Source organism: Nipponia nippon, unplaced genomic scaffold (assembly GCF_047370975.1).
Source record: "Nipponia nippon isolate SJK-2023a ecotype South Korea unplaced genomic scaffold, ASM4737097v1 scaffold_28, whole genome shotgun sequence".
In the NCBI taxonomy this organism is placed as follows: Eukaryota; Metazoa; Chordata; class Aves; order Pelecaniformes; family Threskiornithidae; genus Nipponia; species Nipponia nippon.
The window spans coordinates 6,882,125-6,887,539 of NW_028262345.1; positions in this window are offsets into that span (position 1 = coordinate 6,882,125).

The following is a 5,415-nucleotide window of genomic DNA, read 5'->3' on the forward strand; positions in this document are numbered from 1 at the left end:
AGGCTCTGGAGCTGCAGAGGCTCCCTGCAAAGTGAAGATGAGAAATTCTCGGGGTGCGTGGGCTGCCGCAGGCACGTCCCCTCCTCACCTCCTGGGAGCAAGCCCCGGGTTCCCAGAACTGGCCGCCTGCTGCGGAAAAGGTTATCTGCCGGCAGAGAGCTGCGGTTTGCATTTGAATTTTGGGATAGCAGGTCTAGTCTGGCTCTACGTGTGCAGAAAGCACCTACCTCTCCCTGGGACTCGGAGCGGGCCCCCGTGCGCAGGGCGGTGCTTGGCGGCTGCTCTAGACCTGCACCGAAACAATAAGAGTTGTTGCCTTTTGGGAAACACTGAGTCAGCCTGACCTCAAATAGTTTTTCAAAGAAGCAACGCAGAAACCTCCCACGGAGTGCGCGAGCCTCCCGTGAAGGGGGCGTGCAGAGGCCGAGGGACCGTTTTCACTTTGCTTTGTAACCTCTTTGCCGCTCGGTGGGGTCGGGGGGCAATAACCTGCTGCTGGCCACAAGCCGTCCGGAGCTCAGCCCGGAGAGGGACTTTGCCTTTGTAGCTGGGCTGCAAAACCCAGCCTGTTCGGGCCCCTGTTGTGAGGGGGCCATGACCCGCTAGGAAGCGCAGAGCTGTAGGATTGATGGTGATAGTCGGAGAGCGCGCAGAGCCCGTGGGCGCGGGGAGACGTACGTGCCGAGCTCCACCGTGCGCGCCCAGCTGGAGAGCCGTGCGGGGGTGCAGGTGCTGCCCTGCAGCCCTGCCCCGGGTTGGGGTGCATCCCGAGGCAGGGGGTCACGGCCGGGCCGGCTCAGCCTCCTGGGGGAGGCCGGGGGCTGGCTGGGCAGGGCACGGGCTCGGGGGTGCTGCTCGGCTGGGAAAACGCTGAGCCAGACCAGAAGGGTTGGTGGGTACTGACACGCTGAAAGCCGGGGCTAAAAACTGAAGTGTGAAAAGGGCTCGGGGCAAACCTGCTGCAGCAGCCGCGCGGCCGGGGCGTGTGAGGCGGGACGGCCGTGCTGGCAGCAGTGGGCAGGCACCGCTGCCTGCGCGGGCTCAGCCGCCCTCGTCGCCGCTGCCTTGGGCTCTGGTGGCTGCGGGGTGGAGGCTTTCCTCCCGGTACCACGGACCAAGCAGGATCCGTGCTGCACGCGAGGCTCTTTAGGTGCCCTGTGTTAGGGGCTAGGTGCCGCCTCTGCCCCCGGCCACAGCGGAGGCAACAGGGAGGAACGGGGGCTCTTGCTCCCCGCCACGCAGAGGCACCGCGTCTTCGCCGCCCGCGTTACAGCTGGCTGCCCTGCACGTGCGGCGGCGAAGGCAACGTTTCTCTGACAAACAAAAGCAGTTGAGATGGGGTAAGAGCAGGGGCCCCGCGTGACTTCCCCCTTTTATGTTGGTCTGATTAAATGGTAAATTCAACGGGTCCCGAGTTACGGACCCAGCTTACGTTTGGCCAAAGGCTCTCCGGGATTTCAGGGTTTCTGCTCATAAAAGCCGTAGCGTGCACCACAGAGCAGCAGCTCGTAACGTTTTATCGGTCTGAGATGGCGTGCTGGAGAAACAGATCTTTTGAGAGAGAATAAAACAAAAATTGGATGTACTAAGAGCTGATCTTGCTGGAACTGCGTTCCTGGTGACGGTGCCATTTCAGCGCACCGAGGACCTGCTCCTCTGCTGTGGATTTCACTGCCTCAGAGGCTCTTGCTCTTCTGCTCTCTGAAATAGCCTCAATATATTGAATAGAAAAACGATTTCAGCCCCGAATACAAATTTAATTTTTCTTCTGAACCTGCCATCCAGTGGTCCCTTCTCCCAGGCCCGCAGAAAGGTATGCTGTGTTTTCCCAAGGGCTGAAGTTTTCTAACCAGATGAGAAGCGACGAGTTTCTCGTGAAGCCGCCCGGCCGCGGCCGTTGTGCTCTGCTGATCCCAACGACAACGCCGTGCAGATGAAGCAGGCGTCTCGGACACCGCTTCGGCTCTGCTCCTGGAGCACTCGAGCAGAAAGGTCCTGCTGTCTGGAGCGGCGGGGGAGCGCAGCCGCAGCGGGTGCCAGCCCAGCCCCGAGGAGCCCCGCGGGACCGCCGGGCCAGCGCTCGGGCACCGCAGCCAGGTAGGGCCCCTGGCACCTCTGCCTCGCGGAGAGCCCCGCTGGGCGCGGGCTTTGCCTCTGCTTTGGCTCCTCTCTTGCACGGAACCACCTTTCCCTTGCATCCAGCTGGCTGGGGAGGAGATCACGCTGGGGTTTGGGTTAATCCAGTTCGTTTTGCCGATGCCTTTCTGGGCAGCTCCCAGCTGCGGCGCTGCCGTCCCTGGTGCACGTTCTTGGCAGGTCCCGTCTGCGGGGGAGCAGCCCACGGCGGGCAAACACCCCAGCGGGCAGGCCGTCCCCGCTCCCTCGGCTGCGCCCTGCTCCGGAGCCTCTGCCGAGCCGGGGGGCGCCGAGCGTGGCCCCGCATCTGGCCAGGCTGTTTCCGTATTCCTCCGTGCTTTAGAAATCACAGGCCGGGGGCCCCAAGGCATATAAATTACAAAAATGCAGTCTGGCAGGCACCATGTGAATCACCGCCCATTAGCGGCGTTTCTCCCAAACTCTCCTTTTATAGCTCTTTATTCTGTTGTGTCAAAACCGGTTTGTTTATATGGTTTTGGAGATGATGTTTCTCTGCAAAAATGTTTTTCCCATAGTTTTGGATGGGTTCCCTTCCGCAGTCAGAAACGTCATCGCTTGGCACAGAGTTGCCAAACTTCAGCTTGTGCAATACCCACGCTGGCTGGGCTCGACTAGCAAATACAGTCCTCAGCAGCGTCGGTACACTCTGCTGCTCTGTCCGTCGCTCCCGGAGCAACTCAGAGCACAAGGAATGACTTGGGCCTGATGCAAGACGGCGTTACTGGGCTAAATGCAGCCATACGGCTACGCGCAACGTTTGCCACTGCTCGCTTCTCCTGGGCCGCTGAGCGTGCCGAGGGCTGCGTTGCCACCGAACGGGCAGTTTGCAAACGTTCGCAAGCTTGGCATTACAGAGAAGGAAAAGACCTTAAAATTGGCAGGGAAAGTTCTGGAGAGCGAGCGGCTCCTTGCCCTGCTCCCTGCCAGGCCTCGCTGCCCGGAGAGGGCGGGGAGGAGATGCCTGCTCCGCGCCTGCTCCAGCGTAAGATGACACAGGCTGAGATGAAATCATGCCCTTGTTGGAGCCACGGGCAATGCTCCTATTGACTCAAATAGCATGAGGAGATCAGCCCAGCCCCTTCGTTAGCATAAATAACCACTCCGTGCTGCTAGCCTGCAAAAGGTTTGGCCCAATTTCGCTGGAAAAGAAACCATTGCTCGCTACGGTTCCCTCCAGCAGCGCGGCTCTGTGGAGCAGACGTTTCCCATTAGCAGCTGCCGGAGCTGCTTTCCCTCCGTGGGAGCGGCGCGGCCGACCCCTCGCTTCCTACGCTCACAATGGGGTCTCTGTTTCACCTGAGTTTGTACAGAAAAAAGGCTGCGGTGCCAATTTTTTAGATTCTTCTTGCTTTGGGCAGCCCCTTGCAAATCTGTAAATAAAGAACTGGAGGAAGGAGGGCACGTAGCACGTCCAGCCTCAGCCAGCCGTGTGTCCCGGCCGCTGCCTGCGCAGGGCTCCGTGTCTCTGCCTCCGCAGAGCCCCGCCGCGCTCGCTGCGGTCCCCAGGGCGCGATCACGGCATCGGAATATCTTACTGGGTGGAGCGGATAATAACAGCTGAGGATGGGGTAAGGCCAGAGAAGCCCCAGACTTGATTATAACTGCTGGAGCCCTGCCTCGCTCGCTGCAGGGTAACCGACAGCCTGATCACGTTATCCCCGTGCATTAGAGAGGCTTGACGTTGTCCAGCTCCTCTGCGTTGGTCTGTATCTCGTGGCCCTTCTGAATAATTGCCTTGAAATGCCAGTGCGGGTTTATTTTCTTTTTATGTTTTACTGGAAACTGGGAAATGGAGGTACAATGGACTCTGTGCCATTATTGTCCGTGATTTCTATCTGAGATGCATTTGAGTTATTAGGGGATGAAGCAGCTCAGTGGTGACAGCATTGCTAAGGTGTTTTTTCAAGAAGAAATGGCTCTCCAGGGCAGCAGTGGGAGCCAGGCAGACATGGGCGTGCCAGCCTGGCCAGAAAGGCAGCGGTGCCCCGTGGCACGCGGCACTCAGCTCGCGGCACCCCGTTGCCCATCTGCCACCGTGCCCGGCCCGTGGCAAGCTCTGGGTTTGCGTGGATACCGCCGAGCGGTCGCGGCGCTGTGGCTTGCAGAGCTCCCGGGAGCTCGGGGCAGCCCCCAGCTCACTGCCCTCCTGCTGCAGATGCCCACAGCCACGGGGCGGTGGCCCTGGCCGGAGCCCGCGGGCCCCTCGGCGGCCGCAAGCGCAGCCAGGACCCAAGCTTCCCTCCCCGCTGTGGCTGCTCCCAGGCTGCTCCCCGGCCACGAGCAGCTGCCAGGCACAGGGTTTCCTTCGGGGGCTGTGCCGGGCTATATTAAACGCCTGTCTCCCTCCCGGATCTTGCTCCTCCCGAGGCGCTCCGCTGTGCAATGGGAATAAACTGGGTGGTTGCCACAAAGCTCTGTCACAGGGCGTTTGAGCACAGCAGCGGTGGGTCCAGCCCGTCTCCTGTTAGCGTTCGGCCCTGACTGTCTGAAGGCTGTGCTGGTTTCTGATCTGCTCTGGGTAAAACCCAAAGGGTCTGTTTTTCTGCAGCTGCTAAATGCTGGCGGATCGGGGGGGTGTGTGTGTGTGTGTGTGTGTCAATGCAGGCAGCAGGTCCTGAGCACGCCTGAGACCAAACCAAGTGCTGCCGCTGCTGAGCCAGGCCAGGTTGGAGCGTCCCTGCTGCCCCCTCCCCAGCTGGCCTGCCCTGGGCGGCCTCCGAGAGCCTATTAAAGCCCCGTGAACTGGGCCACCGGGGCCACCTGGCCTGGCAGCGTGGCATCGCCTGTCCCAGCTACGCCCTTCTGCTCTCGGAAGGCAGCGAGCAAGAGAGACGAGCCTCTGCGCCGTGTTCCCCCATGGATCTAAGCAGATTTTCTGCTCGCCCCGGGGGAGCCCCAGCAGGCCATCGCTTGCTCGCCGTTTCCCCCGCTACCTCCGCACCGGGCGCGGGGCAGAGCCCGGGCCTGCTCTCCGGTGCGGGACGGGATGGTCCCGAGCCCGGTGGAAGCCTCTCCGCGCCGCAGCAGCACCCTGCCCGCGGGACCGCTTGCTGCGGGGCATCCCCGGCGCCTGCGGGGGCGCGCACATGCCCGGACCCCCGCGGCGGCAGGGAAGCGGGGCAGAGCTCCCCCAGCGCCTCCAGGGCGGCGGTGGAGAGGAGCCCCCCCGGCTCCCAGCCCGCCGGCCCCCCCTCCCCGCCGGCGCCCCGGCCCTTTCCGGGCCGCTCCCAGCGCCCCCCCGGCGGCGGCAGGCGCCGC